The sequence below is a fragment of the Canis aureus genome, chromosome 22, assembly GCF_053574225.1.
Source record: "Canis aureus isolate CA01 chromosome 22, VMU_Caureus_v.1.0, whole genome shotgun sequence".
Taxonomy (NCBI): Eukaryota; Metazoa; Chordata; class Mammalia; order Carnivora; family Canidae; genus Canis; species Canis aureus.
Window position 1 is genome coordinate 29,134,345 of NC_135632.1, and position 18,718 is coordinate 29,153,062.

Below are 18,718 nucleotides of genomic sequence, written 5' to 3' on the forward strand. Positions count from 1 at the left end.
AAGGAAATCATCCCTGCTAATCCTAAATCAAGACCCACCTTTTATGTCTGGTCTAGTTCATAACACCTTCTTCAGAATATGGGCTGTGGGCTCTTCCCATGGGCTGTGGGCTCTTCCCAGGCTAAGTGCGTGGAGACAAAAAGGCCAGGAAGTAAAAGCTTGGAAAAGTTATATGACATGTAAGCATCCTGCTCCCCAGTAGATAAGTCCCAGTGAGCAAATTCCGCACATAGGATTAGCTCCTCCACCTCCCCTAACTCTGCCCTCCCTAAGGGGATGTGAGGAACAAAAGTTCATTCAACCCTGAAGCCCATTATATACTGAGACAGGAGCTTGAGGAAAGAGGTACAAATGTTTCCTCCTACAAATTTAAGAAAAGTGAATATAACTTAGAATTTTGGAGAAACTTAACTTTTAGTTTCATTGGTAATCCTCTCCTTCCCCTCTATTTGCATCCCTCTCTTTTTTCTCCTCCTTCTGTACTAAAAGTCAAGCCAGGGCAGCCCCGGTGGTGTAGCGGTTTAGCACTGCCTGCAGCCCAGGTCGGGATCCTGGAGACCCTGGATCGAGTCCCACGTCAGGCTCTCTGCATGGAGCCTGCTTCCCTCTGCCTGTGTCTCTGCCTCTCTCTCTCTCTCTCTCTCTCTCTCTCTGTCTCTCTGTGTGTGTGTCTCTATGAATAAATAAATAAATAATCTTAAAAAAATTAAAATCAAGCCAATTCATCTAGGTAATAACTAAGGATGATCTGCTTATGGAGTTTTAAATCACCCTGATGGGACGCCTGGGTGGGTCAGTGGTTGAATGTCTTCCTCTGGCTCGGGACATAGTCCTGGAGTCCTGGGATCGAGTCCCACATCGGGTTCCCCTCGAGGAGCCTGCTTCTCCCTCTGCCTATGTGTCTGCCTCTCTCTGTGTGTCTCTTATGAATAAATAAATAAAATCTTTAAAAATAATAAATAAATAAAATCACCCTGAACTCATCTCCTCCTCAGAACACACCAAATTGCCTCTATTTATAGAGCAATTTCTCCTGAAGAACTGAGGGCTGGCTGAACTGCTTCTGTACAACAAAAGATAGAACAGCAAAAGAGAACAGCAAGAGAACTGGAGACATGGTAACGAAGACGCCCCCAACAATGCCGTTAATTGTAGTGAGAAAGGATAGTATTGAGAACTGGGAACAGATTCCTCTGTCCTTGGGCACAGAAATAAAGCCAAGGTTAAAAGAGCAACTAGGATATAAAAGATCCAGCCCTAGAACTTCACCAAATGGAAAGCTCTACAGGCAGAGGCTGACAGGCAGGTCTACATTTCCCCTCCTCCTTGAAAGCACAGACTAGTACACAGCCTGGGTGCCCTAACAGGCCTGTCACCTCAGTGAGCCCAGGCCCCTAACCCACACCAGCCCTGGCCATCCCACCAAGGCAGCCACGGGGTAGTACATACTAGTTAGTGGTCACTATAGTTCCAGCCTTTGTGCCAAGATGACAGAGGCATAAAGTAGCCTGGAACACTCCAGGCCCACACTACTTCAGCTTCAGTCAGCATGCTAGGGCACCCTCAGTGTCGAGCATCCTAGGATTTCTTGGCTGATATCTGCTTCAGATCCAGCCACCCTGCCAGGGTGCCCCTGTGCAGAGGACCCTAGAACACCTACACTGGTCTTGTCTCCATTCTCCTGGCCAGGATACTCCCTGCTAAGCACACTGGGACACTCTGGCTTACGCCCAATCCAGCTTCAGCCCAGGACCACACTGGTCTGTAGCCACTTTAGCTTCAGCTAGCCTGTCAATGCCCTCTGTGCATAGAGCCCTAGGTCTTCCTGGCTTGCACACACTTTAGTTTCAGCTGTTCTGCCAGGTTACTCTCTGCACAGAGAGCCCAGGGATCTCCTGGACCACACCAGCCACAGCTCCAGCTGTCCTGCCAGGGCATCCTCTGGCAGTACTTTGGGACACTGTGGCTTGTACCCACTTTAGCCTTAGCTGTCCTGCGAGGGTGCCCATGGTGTAGAGAGCTCTATGACCCCCAGCCCATACCACCCACAACTCTAGCCAGCCAGTGAATGTCACCAACCCCCACAGTCAATCATCTGCACAGAAGCTGACCACACACAAGATCATTCTTTCAAGTTTAGGAGAAGTAGTTGTTTACCTAAACCATAGAAACACAGAAAGTCAAGCAAAATGAGGAGGCAGGGCAATATGCTTCAAAGAAAGAACAAGACAAAACCTCAGAAAAAGAACTAAATGAAACAGAGATGAGAAATGTGCCTGATAAAGAATTTGGAGTAATGATAACATTGTATTTTCACTATACTGGAAATAAAATAAAGTGAAGTGAAATTTAAAAATAAAATTAAGTTTAAAAAAGAATTTTAAGTAATGATTATAAAGATACAGGGCTGGAGAGGAGAGTGGAAGAACTCAGTGAGACCTTCAATAAAGAAATGGATAATATAAAAAAAGAACCAATCAGAATTGAAGAATACAATAACTGAAATAAAAAATACACTAGAGGGAATGAACAGTACATTAGTGGATGCAGAAGAATATATCAGAGATCTGGAAAACAGGGTAATGGAAAACAAAATGAGAAGAATTTTATTTTATTTTTATTTTTTTTAAGATTTATTTATTTATTCATTCAGAGACAGAGCGAAGAGAGAGGCAGAGACACAGGCAGAGGGAGAAGCAGGCTCCATGCAGGAAGCCCGATGTGGGACTCGATCCCGGGTGTTCAGGATCACACCCCCGGCTGCAGGAGGAGCTAAACCGCTGCGCCACTGGGGCTGCCCAAATGAGAAGAATTTTAAAAATGAGGATAGGTTAAGGGATATCTTGGACAACATCAGGTGAACATTCACATTAAAGGGGCCCCAGAAAAAGAAGAGAGAAAAGGGTGCAAAAAGCTTATTTAAAGAAATAATTAAAAAATAAAGAAATTTAAAAAAAAATAAAGAAATAATAGCTGAAAACTTCTCTAAACTGAGGACGGCAAAAGACATCCAAGTCCAGTAAACACAGAGAGTTCCAAACAAGATGAACCCAATGAGGTCCACACCAAAACACATAATAATTAAAATGTCAAAAAAATTAAAATGTCAAAGGTTAAAGATAAAGAGAGAACTTTTAAAGCAGCAAGAAACAAAAAGTCTCATTCAAGGGAAACCTTATAAGGCTCTCAGCTGATTTTTCAGCAGAAACTTTGCAGGCCAGTAGAAAATGGTATGATATATTCAAAGTGCTGAAAGGAAAACACCCACAACCAAGAAAACTCTATCTGGCAAAGTTATCATTCAGAACTGAAGGAGAGATAAAACATTTCCCAGACAAAAGTTAAGGGGTTTGTCACCACTAAACCAGCCTTACATGTTAAAGGGACTTCTTTAAGTTGAAAAGAAATGGCCATAATAAGACATAAGAAAAATTATAAATAAGAAAATGCAAAATACGATAGCATATACATACAATGTGGACGAGGGAGTAAAGAAAAGTTTGTGTCTGTTTTTTTTTCAGAATGTAATTGAACTTAAATGACCACCAACTTTATATAGACTGCCATGTACTTGGGATGTTATATATGAACATCATGGTAACCACAAACCCAAAAACTTTAATAGATACACAAAAAATAAAGAGAAAGAAAGCCAAATGTATCACTACAGAAATTCATCAATCACAAAGAGTAAAATCATCTTCTGCCTACAAATGCTTGGGGGCTGTTATTGTACCAACATACACACTATATATTTTCAGGAAGATTCTTTCCCAAAAGGTCTCCTAACATTCATACAAATAGACTCCTGGTAAGCCTCCCCTCCAGTCTTCCATGCAGCCTCAACACACCTTAATACAGGGTATTCACAACCTTGGCTCTGCTACAAAATCATGATTCATCATAAACTAGCTCTTGCAGACATTTGTGGTTACCTATATGTACTTTTGTGTCCAGTTTACCAAAATATTTACTGTTTTAGGAATATGTATGACCTCTAAAACTGCCAAAAAGTTCTTTGCCACAAAACAATAACCAAGGCTTTTGGGCCAAAGATTTCATGGAAATATAAACCTGTTCCAGTATGTGTAACCCCTTGTTCTCTTTCACTAGGAAATTAAATATGGTTATTTTCAGAGTTTATATAACTCTCAGCTAGGGAAATACCCTTGTGGGTCTAGGCCTAAATTCAGGACTGCTACTATAAAAGATATTTTAGTTGTTTTTACTTTTATGATGCAATTAGTAAAACTTAGTGAAGATTTAGATATGTTGCTTTCAGACTGAATTATTTGCATATTGTCTTCAATGATTCTTCAATTGTTGTACTTTTATATTCTCAAATTAGAAGGTCCTAATTGAACTTACCAAAGTGAGATCAAAAACAGCAAGCATTTTGATTAGCATTTTGTGCAAAGGCATAGAAAAATCCCTAGAATTAAAGGCCTTTTCCTAATTTGCTCAAGATAAGGTAAATTGAGTTTCAGAATACAGTGGGAAAATGAAGTTATAAAGAAAAATCATGTAGAAGGAAACACCTGTATTTCACTTTGCAGAGAAAAACTGCCATTGGGTTTTGTTTTTGTTTTTGTTTTGTTTTGTTTTGTTTTTGTTTTTGTTTTTGTTTGTTTTGTTTTGTTTGCCATTGGGTTTAAATATAAATGTGAGAAAATTAGTTACATTAAGTGATCTTGGATCAGATGGTCTTTTTGGTATATTGCATCATTAGCCTCAATTCTTCATATCCACTTCTGTGTTTCAGTACCTTTTGCTGTCTTGCTCTGCAGTTACTCACACTAAAAAATATAACTTGCTTTGGCCAAGAGAATAATGAGATGAAAGTGAAATCAGACTAGTCCCAGCCTAGGCCTTAAAGTGTCTTGAGTGATTTGGCTTGCATTCTTGTGTTTCTGGCATTTTTGTGAGAAGTTCATGCTTGGGCTTACCCACTAGCCCCCAGAGGGTGAACATGTGATACAGAGCCACCCAGCCAGGGTGCTCCAATCAGCCAGCCTTGATCAATTGACACCCCCACATCCAGCCAACCCACAGGCACATGAACAAAGCTGTCCAGCCAATCCCAGTCTAGAACAATTGACTCCTAGCTGACCTTTGGGTACACGAAGAAAAATAATGTTCGCTATTGTAGGCCACTGGTATTTTGTGGTTATTTAACAACTGTAGACCAATACAGTCAAATAAATGAAATACATAAGCTGTAAAAAATATTAACTAAAATTCTATTTAGAAATTTGTTCCTTTGGGATACTTGGGTGGCTCAGTGGTTGAGCATTTCCCTTCAGCTCAGGCCGTGATCCCGGGATCCAGGATTGAGTCCTACTTTGGGCTCCCTGCGAGGAGCCTATTTCTCCCTCTGCCTGTGTCTCTACTCTCTCTCTCTGCATCTCTCATGAGTAAATAAATAAAACCTTTAAAAAAAAGAAAGAAAGAAATTTGTTCCTTTGGAAAAGCTAAGGTCTAACTCCCCTTGAAATCAAAGTTGCCAGGTAGAAGCAAAATTTGGACTTTCAAATCAAGGTATGATGCAGCAATCAGATGCATTTTTTACTATATATTTTAAAGTTAAGGGAGATGTGAAGATACACATACACACACACACACACACACACAATCTCAGTGACTAGCCAGAGATAAAGGGAGATAGAGATCAACATGACAACCCATTGATCCAATGGTAGAACTCTAAGCAATTACACCTCACCAATTTAGCAGATTTTTAATTTATCAATGGTCAAGTACCATTCGACAAATTTTCAAAGGAAGACCTTGTCTCACCTCACCAACCACTCCACAGCACTCCAATTTAGGAAGAGACCAGCCATCTCTACATTTGTAAATCTAAGTGAACTTTCTCAGTGGAAAAGATATAATGATAGCAACTAAATAAGTACCATTGTAGTGTGGTCACTACCTAAACAAAGATTCAGGATGAGAAACATAAGTCAACATCTATATTCTACCCTTTCAAACTATTTCTATAAGCCAGTCATCAGCATTAAGTCAGTAAGCATTTCATAGGCTCTTAAAATCTCATGAGAGAAAAAAAAAAAATCTCATGAGAGGACAGAGCTTCATTACTGCCAAGTTCTATTTCTTCTTTTATTCTCGTCTAGGTTGAAATGAAATTCCACAGGTCTCCGGTTAACAAATAACATAACATGTTGATTTAAATTAAATCAAATGGACAGCCCGTGTAGCTCAGCGGTTTAGCACCACCTTCAGCCCAGGGTGTGATCCTGGAGGCCCAGGATCGAGTTTCACGTCAGGCTCCCTGCATGGAGCCTGCTTCTCCCTCTGCCTGTGTCTCTGTCTGTCTCTCTCTCTCTCTCTTTCTCTCTCTCTCTCTGTGTCTCTCATGAATAAATAAATGAAATCTTTAATAAAATAAAAATAAATAAACTAAATCAAATTATTGGTCTTTTAGCTTCTAACAAGGTATCTTCAATCAATTATTGAGGGTCAAAATGGTGGTATTTTGCCAGGTAGAAGCAAATTTTAAATTAATTGCTTTATTTTAAATTAATTATTGTAGATTCAGCTCTGCAGCTTATTAAAAAATTAAATCTTTATGAATGTAAAATACATTGAGAAGAATAAAAGACAAGAGATCTATGTTTGCATAGAATTTTATATTTAAATTCATTAAAAGTAATCAGAAATGTTCTAAATTCTGTATGATGTGAACATTTACTGAATCTTTCTTTAAGAATTAGAATTATAACAGTCACATTCATTGGACATGATACAAAGATATGTGTAAAATCTAATATAAACCTGTGAAAGCCCCTTTTGCCCTTAAAAATCTGTTTTTTAATCATTCATTCAAAAATACTTATTGAGCACTGTGTAAGTCAGGGCATCAGCAGGAAACAGATGGCATACTCAAATTAGGATGTTTTCAGTAAGGGACATATTACAAAAGTCTGGGCAGGATGAAGGAAAACCACAAGGAGCAGTGTGGTAATGCTGGACTCAAAACATCCTAAGTACACAGGTAACAAAAGGAAGGTAGTATTACCAGAAGTCATAAGGAGAGAGTCCAGTAATAGAGGTCTAATAGAGGTCTATCTTAAGAGAAGCAGTGACTTCACGGAACACAGCTAATTTGAGGCCACCCCATAGGGTGGGAGCCAGCAGCCACTACAGTAAATATTCTCTTCCTCCCTCTGACTGCTCTCTTGCTGGGGAACTGGGAATCCAGCAGTAAACAAAAAGGACAAAAATGGCTGCTACCATGGATGTGACATGTTAGCCAAGGGAGACACGGGAAACCAACCTAAGTTCTATTTAGAAAAATAAAGCTGGGTAGAGTCACAGAGAAAGCTAGTAGTAGAGTAGAAGAACTGAAATTTAAACAGGATGGTCAAGGGAATGCCTGAGTGGCTCTGCAGATGAGTGTTTGCCTTTGGCTCAGGGTGTATCACAGAGTCCCAGGATTGAGTCCCACATCGGGGTCCCTGAGAGAAGCCTGTTTCTCCCTCTGCCTATGTCTCTGCCTCTTCCTGTGTGTCTCTCATGAATAAATAAATAAAATCTAAATAAATAAATAAATAAATAAATAAATAAATAAATAAATAAATAAATAAAATCTTTTTATAAATAAATAAACAGGATGGGCAAGGAAGCAAAGAAGTGGTATTGGATCAAAGGTACAAAAGGGGTGAAGGAGCTAAACATATAGATATCTAGGGAAAGACATTCAAAGCAGAGAGAGAAGAAAGTGGCATAAAGGCTTGTTAGGCATACACTGCAATAATCCAGGCAAGAGACAATGGTGATTCAGAGAAGGATGGTAATAGTAGAAGTGGTGAGAAGTGAAATTCATTTTCTTATTTTTCTTTTTTTTAAGATTTATTTATTTATTATTAGAGAGAGAGAAAGAGAGAGTGGGGGAAGGGAAGAAGGAGATGGAGAGTCACAAGCAGACTCAGCACCAAGCATGGAGTCCCACACAGGGCTTGATCCCACAACCCCAAAATCATGACCCAAGCAGAAACCAAGAGTCAGACGCTCAACTGACTGTGCCACCCAGATGCCCCCCCTACACTTGGGATTTCCTCATCAAAGTATCTGTTCCAAATAATCCGTTTAATCATCCAGGTCAGATAACCTACCTGAAAGCCAGATTCATTCTTTTGATTTATCTTTCCTCATTTATATAGCTTTATTGGATCTAGCCTAATGTCTTGTGCACAAAAAACACATAATAGATGATTGCTGAATTTAATATAGCTGGAAAGATTATTATAAGATAACATTATTTATCTACTTTATCTACCCTGGATTACCCTTCTCTGATCTTCAGCAACTTGGTAAACAAAATAACACTTGCAAACAAATACATTATACATTAGCTTTTTAGGCTTTTTACACTTGTTACTTCATTATATCATCATGGATTTCTTTTCCTGGCATTATTTTCTGCTCAGAAATAAGTGTATTTTAATTATAGAAAGCTAAAAGATATTAGAAAAGCATAATTTCAATATGTTTGCATTCAGTATGCTTTACTGTTTATATTACAAATTTGAGATTATTATGGAAGAGCATTACATTCTTTTCATTTAACATAATGATATCCCATCTCGTAAATAGTTTTTGAACATGATATGAGATCATTAGTGATTTTTTTCCTGGGAAAGTTATTTTTTCCCCAGAGCATGGTATTTGATAAATAACTTACAGAGGCAAAACCTAAAGAACAGAAAAATTATAGTTGTCCGAGGTTATATAGTTAGTTAATATTTAAGATTACTCTCTCTCTCTCTCCTTCTAACCTAACTTTTTCCTTTGGAATATGAAGGTATCCCCCAAAATGTTGTTGATCAATAATTGTGACAAATACCAAATAAAAATAAATTTGCCATAAAAAATTCCCAAAGAAATTACAAAGAAGACATATAAGTAAAAAGTAAGTGTATAAATATAGATCGATTGATGAATGGATGGTTGGATGGATGGATGGATGGATGGATAGATAGATAGATGAATTCAATAAATAAACGGATCAATGGATAGATAGATGGAGGATAGATGGATGGGTAAATGGATGGGTGGATAGAGAGATGGATGGATTCAATGAATCTGAGTTGGACTGCTTTTTCCATTAGAGCAAATGGTCAAAGTCTGTTATCAGAGAACATTATCTGGAAAAAGATTGAAAGTTTAACATTTCCTTTATGCTTCAAAGTTAAAATAGGGAGCCTGATACAATCTTACCAGAAAATGAAAACCTGTGAATCACTCCTGACAAGAATGGATCCTTTTCCAAATTCAACATTGTCCCAGCCGCATTCCACCAGCATATCTCATGCTATTGCAGAATCACTGTGAACAATGCAAAAAGTCACTGTGGAGCTTTGTGCAGTGCAAGTCAATACCCATAATGACAAGCATGCCATTAGCATCTAACACATCCAATCTCCTACATAAACGGTAAATAATAATATGTGTTCCTTCTAATCCTAACTAGGTTATCTAGGTTATCTTAATTCTGGAGAAAGTACGTAGGTACAAATGAAATCAATTACAATATCTGAAACACAGAAAACCATGCATTGGAATAAACTCCTTGATACAGCTAAAGAAAGAGGTATTGAGGAAAGAAACCAGAGAGCACATCCTTGGTCCACCTGGAGGAAGGAACCACAGTTCTCTAAATTACTCTCAGTATCATACACATGACCTGCTACACTAGTTTCTGGTGCCAGTAGGCACTCGCATTTAAACTCTCTCATCAACCCGGCGGGACCCGGAGCAGCTGAAGGGGCTCGGGCGGCGGCTCCGCGGAGGGGGCTGCGCGGCCCCGGGAGCAGCTCGGAGGGGCTCGGGCAGAGGAAGAGGCTCCGTGCGGAGGGGGCTGCGCGGTTCCAGGAGCAGCTCGGAGGGGCTCGGGCGGCGGCTCCGCGGAGGGGGCTGCGCGGCCCCGGGAGCGCGAATCCACCAGCGCAGGGTCCGGAGCACAGGGCGCCGGGACACAGCCCAGGATCCCGCCTCCCCCGGGACAGGCAGAGGCCGGGAGGGCCCAGGACAGCGAGGACGCTCCTGCCCCAGCTGAGCAGATCAGCGGCCCCGCCCGGAGCCTCCAGGCCCTGCAGACGGAGTTCCTGCCGGAGCTGAATCCAGGTTTCCAGAGCTGCCCCGCCACTGGGGCTGTTCCTCCTGCGGCCTCACGGGGTAAACAACCCCCACTGAGCCCTGCACCAGGCAGGGGCACAGCAGCTCCCCCAACTGCTAACACCTGAAAATCAGCACAGCAGGCCCCTCCCCCAGAACACCAGCTAGACGGACAACTTCCAGGAGAAGCCAAGGGACTTAAAGAACACAGAATCAGAAGATACTCCCCGGTGGTTCTTTTTTTGTTTGTTTGTTTTTGTTTTTGTTTTTGTTTTGTTTTGCTTTTTGATTTGTTTCCTTCCCCCACCCCCTTTTTTTCTCCTTTCTTTTTCTTTCTCTTTTTCTTCTTTTTTTTTCTTTTTCTTCCCTTTTTTTTTCTCTTTCTCTTTTCTTTCCTTCTTTCTCTCCTCTCTTTTTCTCTTTTTCCCAATACAACTTGCTTTTGGCCACTCTGCACTGAGCAAAATGACTAGAAGGAAAGCCTCACCTCAAAAGAAAGAATCAGAAACAGTCCTCTCTCCCACAGAGTTACAAAATCTGGATTACAATTCAATGTCAGAAAGCCAATTCAGAAGCACTCTTATACAGCTACTGGTGGCTCTAGAAAAAAGTATAAAGGACTCAAGAGACTTCATGACTGCAGAATTTAGAGCTAATCAGGCAGAAATTAAAAATCAATTGAATGAGATGCAATCCAAACTAGAAGTCCTAACGACGAGGGTTAACGAGGTGGAAGAACGAGTGAGTGACCTAGAAGACAAGTTGATAGCAAAGAGGGAAACTGAGGAAAAAAGAGACAAACAATTAAAAGACCATGAAGATAGATTAAGGGAAATAAACGACAGCCTGAGGAAGAAAAACCTACGTTTAATTGGGGTTCCCGAGGGCGCCGAAAGGGACAGAGGGCCAGAATATGTATTTGAACAAATTCTAGCTGAAAACTTTCCTAATCTGGGAAGGGAAACAGGCATTCAGATCCAGGAAATAGAGAGATCCCCCCCTAAAATCAATAAAAACCGTTCAACACCTCGACATTTAATTGTGAAGCTTGCAAATTCCAAAGATAAAGAGAAGATCCTTAAAGCAGCAAGAGACAAGAAATCCCTGACTTTTATGGGGAGGAATATTAGGGTAACAGCAGACCTCTCCACAGAGACCTGGCAGGCCAGAAAGGGCTGGCAGGATATATTCAGGGTCCTAAATGAGAAGAACATGCAACCAAGAATACTTTATCCAGCAAGGCTCTCATTCAAAATGGAAGGAGAGATAAAGAGCTTCCAAGACAGGCAGCAACTAAAAGAATATGTGACCTCCAAACCAGCTCTGCAAGAAATTTTAAGGGGGACTCTTAAAATTCCCCTTTAAGAAGAAGTTCAGTGGAACAGTCCACAAAAACAAAGACTGAATAGATATCATGATGACACTAAACTCATATCTCTCAATAGTAACTCTGAATGTGAACGGGCTTAATGACCCCATCAAAAGGCGCAGGGTTTCAGACTGGATAAAAAAGCAGGACCCATCTATTTGCTGTCTACAAGAGACTCATTTTAGACAGAAGGACACCTACAGCCTGAAAAGAAAAGGTTGGAGAACCATTTACCATTCGAATGGTCCTCAAAAGAAAGCAGGGGTAGCCATCCTTATATCAGATAAACTAAAATTTACCCCAAAGACTGTAGTGAGAGATGAAGAGGGACACTATATCATACTTAAAGGATCTATTCAACAAGAGGACTTAACAATCCTCAATATATATGCTCCGAATGTGGGAGCTGCCAAATATATAAATCAATTATTAACCAAAGTGAAGAAATACTTAGATAATAATACACTTATACTTGGTGACTTCAATCTAGCTCTTTCTATACTCGATAGGTCTTCTAAGCAAAACATCTCCAAAGAAACGAGAGCTTTAAATGATACACTGGACCAGATGGATTTCACAGATATCTACAGAACTTTACATCCAAACTCAACTGAATACACATTCTTCTCAAGCGCACATGGAACTTTCTCCAGAATAGACCACATATTGGGTCACAAATCGGGTCTGAACCGATACCAAAAGATTGGGATTGTCCCCTGCATATTCTCGGACCATAATGCCTTGAAATTAGAACTAAATCACAACAAGAAGTTTGGAAGGACCTCAAACACATGGAGGTTAAGGACCATCCTGCTAAAAGATAAAAGGGTCAACCAGGAAATTAAGGAAGAATTAAAATGATTCATGGAAACTAATGAGAATGAAGATACAACCGTTCAAAATCTTTGGGATGCAGCAAAAGCAGTCCTAAGGGGGAAATACATCGCAATACAAGCATCCATTCAAAAACTGGAAAGAACTCAAATACAAAAGCTAACCTTACACATAAAGGAGCTAGAGAAAAAACAGCAAATAGATCCTACACCCAAGAGAAGAAGGGAGCTAATAAAGATTCGAGCAGAACTCAACGAAATCGAGACCAGAAGAACTGTGGAACAGATCAACAAAACCAGGAGTTGGTTCTTTGAAAGAATTAATAAGATAGATAAACCATTAGCCAGCCTTATTAAAAAGAAGAGAGAGAAGACTCAAATTAATAAAATCATGAATGAGAAAGGAGAGATCACTACCAACACCAAGGAAATACAAACGATTTTAAAAACATATTATGAACAGCTATACGCCAATAAATTAGGCAATCTAGAAGAAATGGACGCATTCCTGGAAAGCCACAAACTACCAAAACTGGAACAGGAAGAAATAGAAAACCTGAACAGGCCAATAACCAGGGAGGAAATTGAAGCAGTCATCAAAAACCTCCCAAGACACAAGAGTCCAGGGCCAGATGGCTTCCCAGGAGAATTTTATCAAACTTTTAAAGAAGAAATCATACCTATTCTACTAAAGCTGTTTGGAAAGATAGAAAGAGATGGAGTACTTCCAAATTCGTTCTATGAGGCCAGCATCACCTTAATTCCAAAGCCAGACAAAGACCCCGCCAAAAAGGAGAATTACAGACCAATATCCCTGATGAACATGGATGCAAAAATTCTCAACAAGATACTGGCCAATAGGATCCAACAGTACATTAAGAAAATTATTCACCATGACCAAGTAGGATTTATCCCTGGGACACAAGGCTGGTTCAACACCCGTAAAACAATCAATGTGATTCATCATATCAGCAAGAGAAAAACCAAGAACCATATGATCCTCTCATTGGATGCAGAGAAAGCATTTGACAAAATACAGCATCCATTCCTGATCAAAACTCTTCAGAGTGTAGGGATAGAGGGAACATTCCTCGACATCTTAAAAGCCACCTATGAAAAGCCCACAGCAAATATCATTCTCAATGGGGAAGCACTGGGAGCCTTTCCCCTAAGATCAGGAACAAGACAGGGATGTCCACTCTCACCACTGCTGTTCAACATAGTACTGGAAGTCCTAGCCTCAGCAATCAGACAACAAAAAGACATTAAAGGCATTCAAATTGGCAAAGAAGAAGTCAAACTCTCCCTCTTCGCCGATGACATGATACTCTACATAGAAAACCCAAAAGTCTCCACCCCAAGATTGCTAGAACTCATACAGCAATTCGGTAGCGTGGCAGGATACAAAATCAATGCCCAGAAATCAATGGCATTTCTATACACTAACAATGAGACTGAAGAAAGAGAAATTAAGGAGTCAATCCCATTGACAATTGCACCCAAAAGCATAAGATACCTAGGAATAAACCTCACCAAAGATGTAAAGGATCTATACCCTCAAAACTATAGAACACTTCTGAAAGAAATTGAGGAAGACACAAAGAGATGGAAAAATATTCCATGCTCATGGATTGGCAGAATTAATATTGTGAAAATGTCAACGTTACCCAGGGCAATATACACGTTTAATGCAATCCCTATCAAAATACCATGGACTTTCTTCAGAGAGTTAGAACAAATTATTTTAAGATTTGTGTGGAATCAGAAAAGACCCCGAATAGCCAGGGGAATTTTAAAAAAGAAAACCATATCTGGGGGCATCACAATGCCAGATTTCAGGTTGTACTACAAAGCTGTGGTCATCAAGACAGTGTGGTACTGGCACAAAAACAGACACATAAATCAGTGGAACAGAATAGAGAATCCAGAAGTGGACCCTGAACTTTATGGGCAACTAATATTCGATAAAGGAGGAAAGACTATCCATTGGAAGAAAGACAGTCTCTTCAATAAATGGTGCTGGGAAAATTGGACATCCACATGCAGAAGAATGAAACTAGACCACTCTCTTTCACCATACACAAAGATAAACTCAAAATGGATGAAAGATCTAAATGTGAGACAAGATTCCATCAAAATCCTAGAGAAGAACACAGGCAACACCCTTTTTGAACTCGGCCATAGTAACTTCTTGCAAGATACATCCACGAAGGCAAAAGAAACAAAAGCAAAAATGAACTATTGGGACTTCATCAAGATAAGAAGCTTTTGCACAGCAAAGGATACAGTCAACAAAACTCAAAGACAACCTACAGAATGGGAGAAGATATTTGCAAATGACATATCAGATAAAGGGCTAGTTTCCAAGATCTATAAAGAACTTCTTAAACTCAACACCAAAGAAACAAACAATCCAATCATGAAATGGGCAAAAGACATGAACAGAAACCTCACAGAGGAAGACATAGACATGGCCAACATGCATATGAGAAAATGCTCTGCATCACTTGCCATCAGGGAAATACAAATCAAAACTACAATGAGATACCACCTCACACCAGTGAGAATGGGGAAAATTAACAAGGCAGGAAACAACAAATGTTGGAGAGGATGCGGAGAAAAGGGAACCCTCTTACACTGTTGGTGGGAATGTGAACTGGTGCAGCCACTCTGGAAAACTGTGTGGAGGTTCCTCAAACAGTTAAAAATATACCTGCCCTACGACCCAGCAATTGCACTGTTGGGGATTTACCCCAAAGATACAAATGCAATGAAACGCCGGGACACCTGCACCCCGATGTTTCTAGCAGCAATGGCCACGATAGCCAAACTGTGGAAGGAGCCTCGGTGTCCATCGAAAGATGAACGGATAAAGAAGATGTGGTTTATGTATACAATGGAATATTCCTCAGCCATTAGAAATGACAAATACCCACCATTTGCTTCAACATGGATGGAACTGGAGGGTATTATGCTGAGTGAAGTAAGTCAGTCGGAGAAGGACAAACATTATATGTTCTCATTCATTTGGGGAATATAAATAATAGTGAAAGGGAAAATAAGGGAAGGGAGAAGAAATGTGTGGGAAATATCAGAAAGGGAGACAGAACGTAAAGACTGCTAACTCTGGGAAACGAACTAGGGGTGGTAGAAGGGGAGGAGGGCGGGGGGTGGGAGTGAATGGGTGACGGGCACTGGGTGTTATTCTGTATGTTAGTAAATTGAACACCAATAAAAAATAAATTAAAAAAAAAAAAAGATTATTAAAAACATGTTTTAGCCACCAGAAAAAAAAAAAAAAAAATAAACTCTCTCATCATTTCACTCCTAAATATTTAAGTGTAAAAGGTTCATTTATGGAAGAAGTGATAAAGCTCCTTTTAAAATTACAACATAGTTAGTTAATATTTAACTGTAATATTTAACCATATTAACTATAATATTTAACTTTAAATTGACTATGTCATCTTAAGAAAAACTATTAATTTTTTAATATCATTGAATATCTAATCACTACTCGGATTCCTTTCTGTCTTCCTCCTCTTCATATTCACTCTGTGTGTTCAAACCAGGATCTAAGAACGTCATTATTCCAATGGGTCAACAGTAGGTCACTATGTCCCTTCAGTCTCTCTCAATCTCATGTTCTCACTTTCCCTGTGATTTGTTTATTATAGAAGAGGTTGTTCATCTGGCAGAGTTCCTCCCTATCCACATTTTACTGGTCCTCACCCCTGTTGCCATATAACATGTTCTTATACCTCTATCTTTCCTGTAAATTTATATTAATTTCTAAGCTTCCCAGGATGCCTGGGTGGCTCAGCGGTTGAGCATCTGCCTTTGACTCAGGGTATGATCCCCGCCCTGGGATGGAGTCCCACATTGGGCTCCCCGCAGGGAGCCTGCTTCTCCCTCTGCCTGTGTCTCTGCCTCTCTCTGTGCCTCTCATGAATAAATAAATAAAATCTTAAAAAACAAATTTAAGCTTCCCATATATCTAGAGGCCTGATCAGATTCAAACTTGATTCTTTAAAAAAAAAAAAATCTTCTCTTTTTAATAATATCTGAGGGAAGTATCTGGGCTTCATAGGCCACATTATCAGAGAACAATTTTTACTTATTTTTAATGTCTGTTCCACCTCTAAATTTTTCAAGAGACCATGGAAAGGACAGATATACTCTGGCTGCCACCCCCTCATCTCCTGCTATGAGGAAGGACTATCTGGCCTAAACTCTGAGACATCTCTAATAATTTCAGGTTAATAGCTGGCCACATCTATGCCAATCTTAATCTCTCAAAGTCTTTGCCCTGAAATTAGGTTTCCATTTCAGATTTTCTTTTCCCATTGTGTATTTTATTCCACCGAAGATTTTCAGTAAAGATCCTTTCAATCCATTCTATAAGTTATCATAAAAGGAATGATCAATAGCCTTGAAACTTTGGCTCATAGAGGCTCCATGATTTTAGAACTTGTGACCTCCTTCTGCCTTTAAGCTGTTACAACAAAGAAGACCTACTGTCCTTATAATCACATATCTGAGAAGAAACACTACATTCTTCTCAAAACAAAGAACATTTTCTGGCAAATGATGTGCTGTCCTCATCTATAGCATAAAATAGTGGGCAACACTATTTGATAAGTCCCACCTCCAAGATACAGGATCTAATATAAGTATAGTTTTCTGGAACCACAGAATTTCATAAAAGAGGTCACAGTAAATCTAGAAAAACTAAAGGTTACCTGATATAATCCTTCCAGGAAAATTATGAGTTTGCCTCACCATCCACATTCTAAAGGTTGGAAAACAGGCTCAGTGCTTGCCAAGGGTCATAAAAATCTCTTTTCATGACAACATATGGTATTTAATCAATATTTAAATTAACAATGGTTGTCCAAAGTCAAACAGTGACATAAAAAAAACATATTTCAAAAATCTGCACTGGTCTGGTTAAAAGCAGTATGCATTCTAAAACGGGTGCAGCAGTCTTCTAGAAGCAAGGAAAGAAAAAAAAAGAAAGAAAAACTGTTTTCTTCTCTGGGCCCAGGAGATTGGCAGAGCACCCTGGGGGGTAATCTTCTGCTACTGTTGGAGATGCAAAGTGCTGCAATGGCAGAGGCAAGACTAGGCTTGGCATTGTTCTGTATTTTTGGCTCCAAAGCCATAATCTTTTTCCTTGCTAAGCTGTTTATCTATCCTTACCCCCTTCTCTCATTTGGTATCATTAGTGTTTTTATGCAAACATTTTTCTTTTTTCTATTCAGCACTGTTTTTCTTTACTATCAGAATTTACGTGGTATTTAGGTTTTAGTTAAACACTCAGGTTTTCTGTATCAAACTGAAAACAAATTTCATTTGCTTATTTCAATAACTTTTCCCGCTAGGTACTTAGTGCTGAAGAGTCTGTTTATTCCACCATCTAGTCCCCAGGTGTCTTCTGACTTGTTCAAACCTAAACAATAGGGAGAAGCCTGAGTCAGAATCTGTCATTTCATGCCATGTTCAGATGATTGTAACCACTGCCAACTTGTTTTTAGCAGATTCTCCAATAAAAGGACCCAGTCCATAGAGGCAAGATAGGATTTTGTTGTATCCATCTTTCCAAAACCATATTTTTCCAGTCAATTTATTCCATCCATCCATCCATCTATTCATTCATTCACACATTCATCCATTCACTTATCCATCCACTCGTCCATGTATCTATTCACTTAACTACTCATTCACTCATTCAAGAAAAAAATCTATTAAGTCCCCACTCTATGTCAGGCACCACTGCTGAAGCACTCCCTCTATTCTCCACCCTATCCTGTCCCTTCCTATCTTCTTTATTTTTTCTTGTTCCACTAAAATTTCTGGATCTACCTCAAAAGTTTTATATTTTTTTATTATCACCTCCATTGTGTGTAATAATAATCTTTCTTTTTTTAAAGATTTTATTTATTTATTTATTTATTTATTTATTTATTTATTTATTTATTCATGAGAGACAGAGACATAGCAGAGAGAGAAGCATGGAGGGAGCCCGATGTGGGAGTCGATTCCGGGATTCTGGGATCATGCTCTGAGCCAAAGGCAGACACTCAACCACTGAGCCACCCAGGTGTCACATAATAATAGAGTTTCATACATATTTGTTGATTAATGAGAAAAGTTTAGAGAACAAGAAATGGAAAATCATAGTGAGTAAACAAGATAGAAGAAAGATTAGGAGGGATTTAGAATACAAGGTGGCCAGATAATTACCTAATCTGATAAGATTTCTAGGAATATAAATTATATACTACTGCTCCAAGTGGTATATAATTTAGGCTCTATAGAACATTAAAGTTAGAAGGAGGAAATCAATTTATTTATAAGATGAGATGAGCAACTCTCC

The 18,718-nt window shown here is 39.5% G+C and overlaps 1 long non-coding RNA gene across 1 annotated transcript; it reads right to left on the minus strand.

Annotated features, from left to right (window-relative positions):
- Positions 1 to 38: 38 nt before the first annotated feature.
- LOC144294344 (uncharacterized) lies at positions 39 to 17,793 on the minus strand. Its single transcript, XR_013361752.1, has 3 exons — positions 17,728 to 17,793; positions 9,241 to 9,348; positions 39 to 121 (listed from the first exon to the last, which is right to left on the minus strand). It is a non-coding gene; the product is annotated as an uncharacterized LOC144294344 (long non-coding RNA).
- Positions 17,794 to 18,718: the final 925 nt, after the last annotated feature.